This window comes from Tursiops truncatus, chromosome 18, assembly GCF_011762595.2.
Source record: "Tursiops truncatus isolate mTurTru1 chromosome 18, mTurTru1.mat.Y, whole genome shotgun sequence".
NCBI lineage: Eukaryota > Metazoa > Chordata > Mammalia > Artiodactyla > Delphinidae > Tursiops > Tursiops truncatus.
Window position 1 is genome coordinate 23621104 of NC_047051.1, and position 15935 is coordinate 23637038.

A 15935-nucleotide genomic window follows, 5' to 3' on the forward strand; every position below is an offset into this window, starting at 1 on the left:
AATCCCCATATCTCAGTGGACTGGTAGTATTTGTTTCTTGATTATGCTACACTTCAAGTATAGGTGAGCAAGAGGCTCTGCTCACCTTTGTCCCTCAAGGGCCCAAGCTGATGAAGCCTCCATTTCCCTGTGTGCTTCCCCTACAGCAAGGGGGAGAGATAGTAGCAGTATCTTGTATTGGGTAATTAAATGCTTTCCCAGGAAATGGTGCACGCTATTATTGTTCATATTTTATTGGCCAGAACAAATCACATGGCTATATCCAACTTTAAAGGGAGTGGGAAATACAATTCTACAATGTTCCCAGAAGGAAGAAGAGAACAGAAACATTTGTAAATAGTTCTAATGACTACCCCCAAAAATGCACTGTAAGGTTGAAGAAGAAACACCCATGAAAACTTAAGACATACATATAGATGCAAAACAACAGTAGAAACCCAGTCCAGTTAAAAATTTATTAAGGGGCTACTATATGCCAGGTACTGTGCTAGGCATCAAGACTACAAAGATGTCCAAACCAGCCATGAAAAAACTCTGAGTTAGGGACACAGACACACACAGAGAACTTAGGAAAAAAATGAGATAGGAACTATGTAAAGCAACGAGGCAAGAAGTGTAAGACATGATGGAAGACGGAGGGCTTTGTGTACCATATCAAGTAGCTTGGGCTTTTGAAGGGTTATGAGCAGAGAATGGACCTGATTAGATTTTTGTTTTAAATAAATCATGAGAGATCTCATGGAAGGCAGATTTCAGGGAGGCAAACCAGAGGCAGAGCAACTAGTAAGAGGTGACTGCTTCAGTCCAAATGACCCATGATGAGAGTCCTAAGCTAGAGCACTGAGTAGAGATGGGGAGAACGGAATAGGCATGTGGAATTCTTAGGATATAAAAAACCAGGACTTTGTTAGTGACTGAATATAGATGGAGAGTGACAAGTGAGAGATGAGTTTCATATTTCTAGCCTGGGTCTCTAGTTAAGGGGAGAGAGACCAAGATGGCAGAGTAAGAGGACATGGAGCTCACCTCCCACCCATGAACATATTTCTAGCCTGGGTGAATGTGTTGATGGTGATGTGACCACAAAGACAAAATCTGTGGCATTTCAGAGGACAGGGAGCCCTGATGTGATCAATAAAGAGTTTTAAAGACTATAGATTTAAACCTGGTGAGCTCAGGGACTTTGTCTTGTTCAATGCTGTATTCCCAGTGCCTTGAATGGTGCCTAGCACATAATAGGGATTCAGTGAATATTTGGGAAGTGAATAGGTTTGATGGAGGAGTTAAGATTTTCAAAGATTAAGAGAAATAAGTATGATGGTGGTTGGCGGAGGATTGGGTGCAGGGACATTTAGGGCAAGTAACCCACAGCAAGGCAGTGGTTGTGGTTAAGTGTGTGGGAGGGGAGGACAGGAGGGAGAAGGAGAAGTGGGGGAAGGGGGGCAAGAGAGAGAGAAAAAGAGAGAGTGAGGGGAAAGCTATGTTAGGGGACTAATACAGTTGTTGCTCAGTGTGAAAGGAAGTGGGAAGATCAGAATTATGAGAGGAGAAGCACTCTGAAAGAGCTTCTCTTGATGCTTTGGGATTTCTCATAGCAAACTGACCAACCCCAAGTGTGGCAGCCAAGGTTGGAAAGATTCTTGGGACGAGGCTACCAGACTAAGCTAGTCCGTTCAGCCCCTGCCACTGACAGCTGCTGGCACAAACCAGTGCTGGCTTTGCCTATTTGTAATTCAGAAAGGATGCTGGTGATGCCTGTCCTTTAATGCCTACAGATCATTAACAATGCCATGAGCCATAGCATCTGGGAAAAAAAAAGGAGAACCACTCAGGAGACGTGAGAGTCTAGCTCTGTCAGCCACTAATGTTGAAACCCTGGACTACTCTCTTACTTCCATGTCTACTTCACAGGATAGTTTTTGGACTGGATGGGCTAAGTGTTCTTAAAAGGTAAAGAAGTGTACGGGGTAAGGGAATGGCAAATGCTAAATTAGCATTAAATAGAAAGAGGCTCTCTCAACCCTTGCTCTTCAATATTAAAAGTGTTCACTCTTGGGCTTCCCTGGTGGCGCAGTGGGTGAGAGTCCACCTGCCGATGCAGGGGACATGGGTTCGTGCCCCAGTCCGAGAAGATCCCACATGCAGCGGAGCAGCTGGGCCCGTGAGCCATGGCCGCTGAGCCTGCGCGTCCGGAGCCTGTGCTCCGCAACGGGAGAGGCCACAACAGTGAGAGGCCCGCGTACCGCAAAAAAAAAAAAAGTGTTTGCTCTTCTTCCTCCCTACTTTATCGCCATCCTACAGAACACCATCGACTCTTGCAGGACTCAGCCATCTTTTTTCCCCTCTGATCCATGCATAACTTACTACCAAGGCTTATCAGTTCGACTTCCACAATATCTCTAGCAGTTGTCCCCTTTCTTTCAATTTACTGCCATCCACTTGACTTGGTCCCTCAGTATGTCTTGCGGCACGCGGGCCTCTCACTGTTGTGGCCTCTCCTGTTGAGGAGCACAGGCTCCGGACGCGCAGGCGCAGCGGCCATGGCTCACGGGCCTAGCAGCTCTGCGGCATGTGGGATCTTCCCGGACCGGGGCACGCACCCGTGTCCCCTGCATCGGCAGGCGGACTCTCAACCACTGCGCCACCAGGGAAGCCCCCTCGGTATGTCTTAAAGAGACCACTGTCAGAAAGAACTACCTGGTCCTCCTGCCTACCGCACCTCACTTCCATGGTATTACGGAAGCGGTGGGAATCTTGTAAGGAAGCGACTGTGGCATTTTAGTATCTCTGATAGCCCAGCAGAGGCTGTAAGTGCGCGGATGTCTCCGGTTCTGAATGAATTACAGTGCAGGGCTCTGCGCAACGTGCGCATTTGTTGACTCACCTAACTCCCCTAAGCAGGGAGACCTTTTGACAGTCAGTCTCCCCCCCCGCCCCGCCCCCTGGCACGCAGTGAGGACTACCGCGACGAGGCGGCACCCAACCCCACAAGGGGGACAGCCGTGCCTCCCTTACCGTCTCAATCCCCCATGAGAGCTGCTCACCGGAAGCACTGCCGCAGTGGGGACCCGAAGGGCTCACAGGGAACAGGATACGACGCCACCGCTTGGTCTCCGGCACCTGAACGCCGACCTGGGACGCTCCAGGCACACCGCCAAGGGCCAGGCAGGACGCACTCCGGCACCGAGGGACGCATCCCGCCGCCGCGGCCCCAGCCAAACCCCACCTCGGCGAGTGGTTCTCGCGAGACGCGCTGAGGCGGCGTAGCGAGAGTGGCAGAGGACGCCGGCCCGCTCAGGCTCTGAGGCTGGCGTCGGGAGACCGGGCTTCGGGAGGGACACCGCACCCCTGCCTTACAAACACCACCGACCGGTGCGGAGGAGAGGCGAGGGGCACCGGGCAGAACGAGAAGGGCGGCCCAGTTTGCCATGAACGTCCGTCCATCGTCTGGCGCGGCCTAGGCCCGGCCCCGGTGAGCGGGACGGCACCACATCCATCGATCGACATCAAAGTAAACTTTTAAAACTTTTTTTTTTCATAGTGAAAAGTAAATATTAAAAAGGAATCAGAATAGTTATCCACCCCCTTTAACGAGTTTCTTAAAAAACATGTATCTCAAATACCATGCTACTTTATTTTTCTGAAGAATGTGTTTTTCTTTCCCCCATGTGGTCTTGCCGTGTTAAATTTTTAAAGAAAATTACCTGAAATTTTCTTTGAAGTTGCATTTTGTGGCTAAGAAATTTGAAACGCACCCTCACTGGACCACTGTAGACCATATTATGTTGGAGAATATACTCTCTCTAGTCTACTTCATAGGATCAGAACAAATTCTAAGTGGATGATATTCTCAATTCTAATGTATTTTCAAGGGTAGTTTTTACCTCCATTCAGAATACCTTCCTTCAGAAAGTATTTTTGCAAGGCAAAACTTGTCAAATGAGTTTTCTCTATTTTGCAAAATTTAGTTCTCAATTTTCCCCTAGTCTGGTACAGGAAAGATAGGAGCTGTATTTAAAAAAAAAAAAAAAAATTCTTTCTACAATGTGAGCTATTCCAAACTGAAGTTATAGACTTTCAGAATTAAATCTTGCACATCATTTGAGCTGTCACCATTTTTTTTTTGGAAACTTAAAAATATTTATTAATTCATTTATAATAACAAGAATCAACCTATTACGTGTCAGCATAAATCACGTTTTTAACAGAAAATATCTATATTTTCCAAAACAAGAGAAAATATGTGAGAAGAGTGGCATTGTTTTACATTAAGTTCTTTTTACATAAATTTACATCACATTTTTTTCATACAAAGTCACAAAAATTATAATCATCCTCATCAGTTCGCTCAGTCCCATGTAATTGATTTTTTTTTACATCTTGATCTTCTGTTAACACTTTTATGAATTCATCAGTTTTCCATTAGAGTTCTGAAAATGCTTATTCATTCAGTTCAGCTGTATAGTCAGTTACCAGAAACCTGTACTTGTCAGAGTCTTTTCCATGAATTCCTTGAAGATGAAACCCTTTTATAGGAACATTTTTGCAAAAGCATCAGAGTACACCCAGAACTGTCTGTAAATGACAAAAGACTTAAAAATGACCACGGTTAAATATTTGATGAAAGTTCATAATAATGCAATTGACAAGGAAATTTAGTTATTTCTGAGATATACATTTTAAATAACTAGAATTATGACTTATAACTTTATACCAGAACATATAAGATTTTTAGGAATTTCATGGAATGTCTGAAACATTTATATTAACATATTTCCATACAAATAACCCAAAGAAAGTTTAGTATTGGGTTTTCTAAAAAAATTTTTGAATTGTATTTTATTTATTGTTTTATACAGCAGGTTCTTATTAGTCATCAATTTTATACACACCAGAGTATACATGTCAATCCCAATCGCCCAGTTCATCCCCCCCTGCCCGCCCCCACCCTGTGGCTTTCCACCCTTGGTGTCCATACGTTTGTTCTCTACATCTGTGTCTCAACTTCTGCCCTGCAAACTGGTTCAGAGAAAACCATAATTCCAGTAGTGGGATTTCTGGATCATATGGTAATTCTATTTTTAGTTTTTTAAGGAACCTCCATACTGTTCTCCATAGTGGCTGTATCAATTTACATTCCCACCAACAGTGCAAGAGGCTTCCCTTTTCTCCACACCCTCTCCAGCATTTATTGTTTGTAGATTTTCTGATGATGCCCATTCTAACTGATGTGAGGTGATACCTCATTGTAGTTTTGATTTGCATTTCTCTAATAATTAGTGATGTTGAGCAGCTTTTCATGTGCTTCTTGACCATCTGTATGTCATCTTTGGAGAAATGTCTATTTAGGTATTCTGCCCATTTTTGGATTCGGTTGTTTGTTTGTTTTTTTAAGATGTTGGGGGTAGGAGTTTATTAATTAATTAATTAATTTTTGCTGTGTTGGGTCTTCATTTCTGTGCGAGGGCTCTCTCCAGCTGTGGCAAGCGAGGGCCACTCTTCATCGCAGTGCGCGGGCCTCTCACTGTCGTGGCCTCTCTTGTTGCAGAGCACAGGCTCCAGACACGCAGGCTCAGCAGTTGTGGCTCACGGGCCTAGTTGCTCCGGGGCATGTGGGATCCTCCCAGACCAGGGCTCGAACCCTCGTCCCCTGCATTAGCAGGCAGACTCTCAACCACTGCGCCACCATGGAAGCCCTGTTTGTTTTTTTAATATTGAGCTGCATGAGCTGTTTATATATATTGGAGATTAATCCTTTGTCTGTTGATTTGTTTGCAAATATTTTCTCCCTATCTGAGGGTTGTCTTTTCGTGTTGTTTATGGTTTCCTTTGCTGTGAAAAAGCTTTTAAGTTTCATTAGGTCCCATTTGTTTATTTTTGTTTTTATTTCCACTACTCTAGGAGGTGGATCAGAAAAGATCTTGCTGCGATTGATGTCAAAGAGTGTTCTTCCTATGTTTTTCTCTAAGACTTTTATAGTTAGTGTCTGGTCTTACATTTAGGTCTCGAATCCATTTTGAGTTTATTTTTGTGTATGGTGTTAGGGAGTGTTCTAATTTCATTCTTTTACATGTAGCTGTCCAGTTTTCCCAGCACCGCTTATTGAAGAGACTGTCTTTTCTCCATTGTACATCCTTGCCTCCTTTGTCAAACATTAGTTGACCATAGGTGCGTGGGTTTATCTCTGGGCTTTCTATCTTGTTCCATTGATCTATGTTCCTGTTTTTGTGCCAGTACCATATTGTCTTGATTACTGCAGCTCTGTAGTATAGTCTGAAGTCCAGGAGCCTGATTCCTCCAACTCTGTTTTTTTTCCCTTAAGACTGCTTTGGCTATTTGGGGTCTTTTGTGTCTCCATACAAATTTTAAGATTTTTTGTTCTAGTTCTGTGAAAAATGCCATTGGTAATTTGATAGGGATTGCATTGAATCTGTAGATTGCTTTGGGTAGTGTAGTCATTTTCACAGTATTGATTCTTCCAATCCAAGAACATGGTATATCTCTCTATCTGCTGGTATCATCTTTAATTTCTTTCATCAATGTCTTACAGTTTTCTGCATACAGGTCTTTTGTCTCCCTAGGTAGGTTAATTCCTAGGTATTTTATTCTTTTTGTTGCAGTGGTAAATGGGAGTGTTTCCTAATTTCTCTTTCAGATTTTTGGTCATTAGTATATAGAAATGCAAGAGATTTCTGTGCATTAATTTTGTATCCTGTGACTTTACCACATTCATTGGTTAGCTCTAGTAGTTTTCTGGTGGCATCTTTAGGATTCTCTATGTATAGTATCATGTCATCTGCAAACTGTGAGAGTTTTACTTCTTCTTTCCAATTTGTATTCCTTTTATTTCTTTTTCTTCTCTGAATGCCGTGGCTAGGACTTCCAAAACTATGTTGAATAATAGTGGTGAGAGTGGACATCCTTGTCTTGTTCCTGATCTTAGAGGAAATGCTTTCACTTTTTCACCATTGAGAATGTTTGCTGTGGGCTTGTTGTACATGACCTTTATTATGTTGAGGTAGGTTCCCTCTGTGTCCGCTTTCTGGAGAGTTTTTGTCATAAATGGGTGTTGAATTTTGTGAAAAGCTTTTTCTGCATCTACTGAGATGATCTTATGGTTTTTATTCTTCAGTTTGTTAATATGGTATATCACATTGATTGATTTGCATATATTGAAGAATCCTTGAATCCCTGGATAAATCCCACTTGATCCTGGTGTATGATCCTTTCAATGTGTTGTTGGATTCCGTTTGGTAGTATTTTCTTGAGGATTTTTGCATCTATATTCATCAGTGATATTGGTCTGTAATTTTCTTTTTTTGTACTATCTTCGTCTGGGTTGGTATCAGGGTGATGGTGGCCTCATAGAATGAGTTTGGGAGTGTTCCTTCCTCTGCAAGTTTTTGGAAGAGTTTGAGAAGGATGGGTGTTAGCTCTTCTCTGAATGTTTGATAGAATTCACCTGTGAAGCCATCTGGTCCTGGACTCTTGTTTGTTGGAAGATTTTTAATCACAGTTTCAATTTCGTTACTTGTGATTAGTCTGTTCATATTTTCTATTTCTTCCTGGTTCAGTCTTGGAAGGTTATACCTTTCTAAGAATTTTTCCATTTCTTCCAGGTTGTCCATTTTATTGGCATAGAGTTGCTTGTAGTAGTCACTTAGGATGCTTTGTATTTCTGTGGTGTCTGTTGTAGCTTCTATTTCATTTCTAATTTTATTGATTTGAGTCCTCTCCCTCATTTTCTTGGTGAGTCTGGCTAATGGTTTATCAATTTTGTTTATCTTCTCAAAGAACCAACTTTTAGTTTTATTGATCTTTGCTATTGTTTTCTTTGTTTCTATTTCATTTATTTGTGCTCTGATCTTTATGATTTCTTTCCTTCTGCTAACTTTGGGTTTTGTTTGTTCTTTCTCTAGTTCCTTTAGGCATAAGGTTAGATTGTTTATTTGAAATTTTTCTTATTTCTTGAGGTAGGCTTGTATAGCTATAAACTTCCCTCTTAGAACTGCTTTGCTGCATCCCATAGGTTTTGGATTGTCGTGTTTTCATTGTCATTTGTCTCTAGGTATTTTTTGATTTCCTCTTTGAGTTCTTCAGTGATCTCTTGGTTATTTAGTAACGTGTTGCTTAGCCTCCATGTGTTTGTGTGTTTTACTTTTTTTCCCTATAATTAATCTAATCTCATAGCGTTGTGGTCAGAAAAGATGCTTGATATGATTTCAGTTTTCTTAAATTTACTGAGGCTTGATTTGTGGCCCAAGATGTGATCTATCCTAGAGAATGTTCCGTGTGCACTTGAGAAGAAACTGTAATCTGCTCTTTTTGGTTGGAATGTCCTATAATTATCAATTAAATCTGTCTGGTCTATTGTGTCATTTCAAGCTTCTGTTTCCTTATTTATTTTTATTTTGGATGAGCTGTCCATTGGTGTAAGTGAGTTGTTAACGTCCCCCACTATTATGGTGCTACTGTCGATTTCCTCTTATAGCTGTTAGCAGGTGCCTTATGTATTGAGGTGCTCCTATGTTGGGTGCATATATATTTATAATTGTTATATCTTCTTCTTGGATTGATCCCTTGATCATTATGTAGTGTCCTTCCTTGTCTCTTGTAACATTCTTTATTTTAAAGTCTATTTTATCTGATATGAGTGTTGCTTTCTTTTGATTTGCATGTGCATGGAATATCTTTTTCCATTCCCTCACTTTCAGTCTGTATGTGTCCCTAGGTCTCAAGTGGGTCTCTTGTAGACAGCATATATATGGGTCTTGTTTTTGTATCCATTCAGCAAGCCTGTGTCTTTTGGTTGGAGCATTTAATCCATCACGTTTAGGGTAATTATCGATATGTATGTTCCCTTGACCATTTTCTTAATCGTTTTGGGTTTCTTTTTGTAGGTCCTTTTCTTCTGTTGTGTTTCCCACTTAGAGAAGTTCCTTTAGCATTTGTTGTAGAGCTGGTTTGGTAGTGCTGAATTCTCTTAACTTTTGCTTGTCTGTAAAGCTTTTGATTTCTCCATTGAATCTGAATGAGATCCTTGCCGGGTAGATTAATCTTGGTTGTAGGTTCTTCCCTTTCATCACTCTAAGTATATCGTGCCACTCCCTTCTGGCTTGTAGAGTTTCTGCTGAGAAATCAGCTTTTAACCTTATGGGAGTTCCCTTGTATGTTATTTGTCGTTTTTCCCTTGCTGCTTTCAATAATTTTTCTTCTTCTTTAATTTTTGCCAATTTGATTACTATGTGTCTTGGCATGTTTCTCCTTGGGTTTATCCTGTATGGGACTCTGTGCTTCCTGGACTTGGGTGGCTATTTCCTTTCCCATGTTAGGGTAGTTTTTTACTATAATCTCTTCAAATATTTTCACTGGTCCTTTCTCTATCTCTTCTCCTTCTGAGACCGCTATAATTCGAATGTTGTTGTGTTTAATGTTGTCCCAGAGGTCTCTTAGGCTGTCTTCATTTCTTTTCATTGTTTTTTCTTTATTCTGTTCTGCAGCAGTGAATTCCACCAGTCTGTCTTCCAGGTCACGTATCTGTTCTTCTGCCTCAGTTATTCTGCTATCAATTCCTTCTAGTGTAGTTTTCATTTCAGTTATTGTATTGTTCATTTCTGTTTGTTTGTTCTTTAATTCTTCTAGGTGTTTGTTCTTTAATTCTTCTAGGTCTTTGTTAAACATTTCTTGCATCTTCTCGATCTTGCCTCCATTCTTTTTCTGAGGTCCTGGATCATCTTCACTATCATTATTCTGAATTCTTTTTCTGGAAGGTTGCCTATCTCCACATCATGTAGTTGTTTTTCTGGGGTTTCTTCTTGTTCCTTCATCTGGTACATAGCCCTCTGCCTTTTCATCTTGTCTGTCTTTCTGTGAATGTGGTTTTTGTTCCACAGGCTGCTGGATTGTCGTTCTTCTTGCTTCTGCTGTCTGCCTTCTGGTGGATAAGGCTGTCTAAGAGGCTTGTGTTAAGTTTCCTGATGGGAGGGACTGGTGGTGGGTAGAGCTGACTGTTGCTCTGGTGGGCAGAGCTCAGTAAAGCTTTAATCCAGTTGACTGTTGATGGGTGGGGCTGGGTTCCCTCCCTGTTGGTTGTTTGGCCTGAGGCAACCCAACACTGGAGCCTACCTGGGCTCTTTGGTGGGGCTAATGACAGACTCTGGGAGGGCTCATACCAAGGAGTACTTCCCAGAACTTCTGCTGCCAGTGTCCTTGGCCCCACCGTGAGCCATAGCCGCCTCCCGCCTCTGCAGGAGACCCTCCAACACTAGCAGATAGGTCTGGTTCAGTCTACCCTGGGGTCACTGCTCCTTCCCCTGGGTCCCGATGCACATACTACTTTGTGTGTGCCCTCCAAGAGTGGAGTCTCTGTTTTCCCCAGTCCTGTCAAAGTCCTGCAATCAAATCCCACTAGGCTTCAAAGTCTGGTTGTCTAGGAATTCCTCCTCCCGTTGCCGGACCCCCGGGTTGGGAAGCCTGACGTGCGGCTCAGAACCTTCACTCCAGTGGGTGGACTTCTGTGTTATAAGTGTTCTCCAGTTTGTGAGTCTCCCACCTAGCAGTTATGGGATTTGATTTTCCTGTGATTGCACCCCTCCTACCATCTCATTGTGGCTTCTCCTTTGTCTTTGGATGTGGGGTATTTTTTTGGTGAGTTCCAGTGTCCTCCTGTCAATGATTGTCCAGCAGCTAGTTGTGATTCTGGTGTTCTCACAAGAGGGAGTGAGAGCACGTCCTTCTACCGCACCATCTTGGTTCCTCTACTGAGCTGTCACCATTTAATTTGTTCAGTTCCTTTCTTTATGGGGACCAATTATAGTGTCTTGCTGTTTTTAATACCTTGTTACCAATAATCCCCATTTTCTGAAAGTCTGGAAAACTGGAGCTTTTTGATCTTTCATTCATTGAAAATGTGGATAAGAAATTTTCCAAAACTATTTTGGAAAAATATAGCCCAAATTTAGAAGGCTCGTTTATAAAGAGTTCAATACCATTATAGGGCACTTAGATTCATTTACAAATTATTTCTTCAAAGGCTCAAATATCTCTAATCCTACTATGGCAGCCAGCAAGGAGAAAAACACATACTGCTTTGTATTCAAAATCAGGTTGTTTCACACAAAATGTGTAGTTCAGTTATTCTAACTATGTATATGTTATAATGTTTATAAATTTTTATAGCTACTGCTACTATTTGACAGCTTGAGTGCAAAGATAAATTATGTTGCAGCACACCCAATGCCAAGCACATTTCTACTCCATAAATTTCTTTAGAAAGAACATGGTTTTACCATGGCACTATGCTCCATCAAAATTTGTATTTATATTGTTATGCAAGGATAACTTTAGTTGGAACATTTTAAACACTGAATTTACAGTAACACTGATTCATTTAACTGAGTTTATAATGGCATCTCGCTCTAGGAATGTCAAATGTTTTACTTTCAACAGGATGAAATTCCAAATACTTTACTTTGGTACCATGACATTTAAAAAATTGAATCATTATTGAAAAATAATCATTTTCCAATATGCAGTGCCTGATTACACTGATGTAAAAGTGGCATCATTTAATTGTGTTTCTGCGTTGGAGCCAGTGCATTAACAGCTACAATTTTGGTATGTGCACAAGAAAAATGGAATAAAGTTAATGTTATAAATTAATTAATATTTAGAATAAAATGAATTTAGAGAAACAGTTATTTGATCTAAATGCAAAGTCTTGCTTTGCCGCATGCTTTCCAAAACTGTATGTGTTAGGTCATTGTCTTCAGGCACAATCTTTGGAAGCTGGTGTTGATGCTTCAGCATTTTTGTGTCTTCTGAATTTTGTGGAATCAGTGGTATTATATGGTCCCCATGGTAGGTCGTCAGTGTTGATAAACATTTTGAAATTTATAGGTTTGTCATCAACTTTCTCACGAATGGAGTATTTGTTGATTAAACAGTCCCTTTCATTTTTTTGAGCCCATTAATGTGAAAATATTTGTTGCCAATTTTAAAAGTGTTACCAAATAAATACAGAATAGTTGTAGATTTATGCAGCATACCACTGTAGCAGGAGCAGTTATATTACTTTCTATTTTCTATGGGACAGAGGACTACTCAGTCTTTATTTTCCATAAATATTTCACATATACCTAGACTTGTTTTCCACAGACTGCACGAATGGTGGCCTGCTGATAGCAGGCATCTCTCAAATTAAGACGGTGTTCTCCCCACAACTGGCTAGTATCCCAGGGGCCAGCAGAGGCAGCAACACCAAATCTTCTTTCTCCATTTCCCAGATGGGAAGGAGCTGTTCCTAGCTGCTAGTTTCCTAACACACTTTCTTTGTTAAGTGAACACCCCATAAGCTGTCCTGAAAAGAGAGGTGTTGTGTTGCAGATTGAATTATCCAGAAGCAGCTGCTGAGAGGAAGTTTGGGGTTCAAGATGTTTATTTGGGAACAACACCCACGAAAGGAAGAGGGAAAAGCAAGACTGGGCAGAGGGAGCTGTCCAACTTCAATGCAGGCTTGATGATGCCTTGGCTAACCTGGCTGAGAGTTCTGGAATGAGTGTGGCCCATCAGAGGTGTCCCATATAGGGCCCAAGTGGCTGGATCTTTATACGCACACCTCACCTGGTCACCAAGTATGGGCTGTCCTGGAAGGGGATGACATTTGGTGGGGCCACTCTCTGCAGCTGAGGCACACCCTGAAGAAGCTGACAGCTAGAGACCGTCCTGCTCACTGCACTGCCCACAGCTAGGCAGCACATCCTTCTTTGAAGAGCCATCTGGGCATCACTTTGTCCATCATGTGTTGTGGCTGAATAAGATTGGGAAAAGTGAGATAGGTTATCTCAGCATCCTTGGATTTAACCAGAGTGAGAACACACTATCTGTGTCTCACATACTACTAGGCAAGTCCATGGTAGGAAGTAAAAGCACCAAATGGTGATTGCCAGAGGCTGTGGCCTGCTGAGATGGAAATTGGGGTACAGGAGTTTGTTAGGGAGTGCTCTTGGGACCATAGGCTCGGAAAAGACGGGAGGATTGGGCAGAAGGAGAAGCTGGCTTATGAGGCAGCCTCAACATGGGCCAACCCCATAGGGAGCTCTGAAGTTGGGTGAGGGGGCTGGACATTTGTACTTTCACATAAACCAGTCATTGGGCGTGGGTACCCTGGGAAGGGGGTGTGGCCTCGTGGGGCTTTCTGCCAGAAGCCCCTCCTGGCAGTTAGGGAATAGTCTTTCAGTTCTGATGGGAGCTCTGAGAGTCACATCACAGCATCGCACTGGAAGTCTACTGAGCCCATCCTGGCTAACTTTAATGCAAATAATAATAATAGTGCTAATCATAATACTTTGTTTAAAAAATCCGGAACTGGTGCTGAAAAAGATAAACCTGACACACAGATATAAACTAAGACTGTCTCTAAGCAAATTTTTTAAAAAGTCACCCTATGTCTAATGAAGTTAAAGGAATGATTTCTAGGAAGAAAGAGCAACTTACATTTAGCCGCCTTGAAGGTAAGCTGCTGATCCAGATATCTTTCGAGCTGACTTACTTGAATTTTCACTCAAGTGCAAAAGGATTTAAGTTGATTCTTTAATCCATTTTGTTTAGAGTGTAGTACGGCAGTGCTTTTTTATTTTGCAGTGTCTTCCTTCATTTTCAACAGTCCCTATTTAATCGTTGTGTCTGCTGCCCCGTCCTGATCACTCAGCAGACCCCACTGCCATCCAGGGTCATCTGGCTACAGGTTCCAGTGTGCCCAGTGCCTGATGATTTGGCCCCCAGTCTATGCATGGCCTTGCTCTCTCTTAGGCTGTGAGCAGAGGATTTTTCACAACAATCGTAAAACATCAAAACTCATCCCCACCAATCCTTACAAAGAGCCCGGGGAGCCCAAGCTGTTTCAAATGAGATGCTTCTGCCAAAAGAGCACGGGGAGAGCGACCCTGGCTACCAGAGGGAGCCTGGCGCATTTCATTTCATTATGAACTCAAACCAGGGTCTAGAGGAGGTTAAAATACCTTTATTTAGCTCTCAGTCATTGTCATGCCTGGCACACGGTGCTCTAGAATTGTGAGGGAGGAAGACAGAGCAGAGGAGCTCTGAATGTGACACCAGGAGGCTGCCTTCGGTCCCTTTCAGCCCCTGATGTTCTGATTCTCTGTGGATCAGGTCTTAACTCATCTTATTCCCATTGCCTAGAAAAGTGTTGGGTTCACAGTGCATGCTCAGAAGTGTGTGCTTTTGTTTTTTGGGTTCCCCCTGGATGTAACTTGTGGAAAGAAAGAATAAAATAGGTATGGAACAAAGTTAAGGAATTATAAAAGTTTCCATCTCATGCTGCACGTGTCTCTACCCCCCACCACCCAAAGCACAATACCCTGATTCTGAAATTGTACCTTGCAATCCAGTGAAAAGTTCTTAAATCTCCCAACATCATATATCTACCCTAAGGAGATACTCTATTTAGACATGTTTCAACATATCCTCACCCTCGGGCCAAACTTTGTGTCCAGGAGAATAGAGTCCTGTGAGTAGTCAGACCTAAATATTGCTTTTTCACCATTCTCTCTTATTATCCTACTAGATATATGTTAAACCTTTTTTTCTAGTCTTTGTTTCTTACTCCCTCCTGCAGATTGTATATTCCTTTCTATTTGTGCTGTATTTTGTATAATTTCCTCAAATGTATTTGGAGTTAACTAATTTTGTCTTGAGCTGATTCTTCTATAACGTATTCAGTGAATTTAAAAAATTTAATGAATAATTTCTTGGTTATAAAATCATTTATTAAGATGTAGATGTGTCCCTAAAATTTTTTACTGTGCTAAAAAAACACATAACATGAAATCTACCCTCTTAGGAAATTTTTAAGTGTACAGCACAGTACTCCTAGTTTTATGTGCAATGTTATACAGTAGATCTCTAGAACTTTTTCATCTTTTATCAACTTTTTCATAGACTGAAACTCTATACCCATTGAACAATAACTCCTCATTTCTTCCCCTGCCCCCAACCACTGGCAACCACCATTCTACTTTCTGCTTCCATGAGTTTGACTACTTTAGATACCTCATATGATTGGAATCATGCAGTATTTGCCCTTCTTGTTGACTTGCTTATTGCACTTAGCATTGTGTCCTCAAAGTTCATACATGCTGTAGTAAATGATGATAGGATTTCTTTCTTTTTAAAGGCCGAATAGTACTCTACTGCATGTATATACCATATTTTCTTTATTCTTTCATTTGTCCATGGACATGTAGGTTGTTTCCACCTCTTGGCTATTGTGAATAATGCTGCTGTGAACATGGGAGTGCAGATGCTTCTTTGAGATCCCAATTTCATTTTTTTTTTGATGAATATCCTGAAGTGCGATCGCTTGATCATATGATAGTTCTATTTTTAATTTTCTGAGGAACTTCCACTCTGTTTTCCGTAGTGGCTGCACCAATTTACATTTCCTCCAACAGTGTACAAGTTTCCAGTTTCTCCACATCCTCCCCAATGCTTGTTAACTTTTTGTTGTTTTGTTTTGTTTTTTGAGAATGGCCATCCAAACAGGTGTGAGGTGATATTGCATTGTTCTTTTGATTTGCATTTCCCTGATGATTAATGATGAGAATCTTTTCATGTACCTATTGGGTACATGTATGTCTTCTTTGGAGAAATGTCTATTCAAGTCCTTTGCCCATTAAAAAAAAGACATTTTTTTTTGCTCTTGAGTTGTAGGAGTTCTTATATATTTTGGATATTAACTCCTTATTAGATATATAGTGTACAAATATTTTCTCTCATTCTGTGGATTGTTTTTTTGCTCTGTTGATAGTTTCCTTTGCTGCACAGAAGCTTTTTAGTTATGTAGTCCCACTTGTCTGTTTTTTCTTTTGTTATCATGTCCAAGAAATCATTGCTGACCCCAATATTATGAAGCTTTC

The 15935-nt window shown here is 41.4% G+C and overlaps 1 long non-coding RNA gene across 1 annotated transcript in view; it reads left to right on the top strand.

Annotated features, from left to right (window-relative positions):
• The first annotated feature begins 2986 nt into the window (after positions 1 to 2986).
• The window catches only part of LOC141276968 (uncharacterized), a 137994-nt gene continuing 125045 nt past the window's right edge, over positions 2987 to 15935 (top strand). Inside the window, exon 1 of the long non-coding RNA XR_012327456.1 lies at positions 2987 to 3511. This is a non-coding gene — a long non-coding RNA (uncharacterized lncRNA). The remainder of the gene's footprint in view (positions 3512 to 15935) is intronic.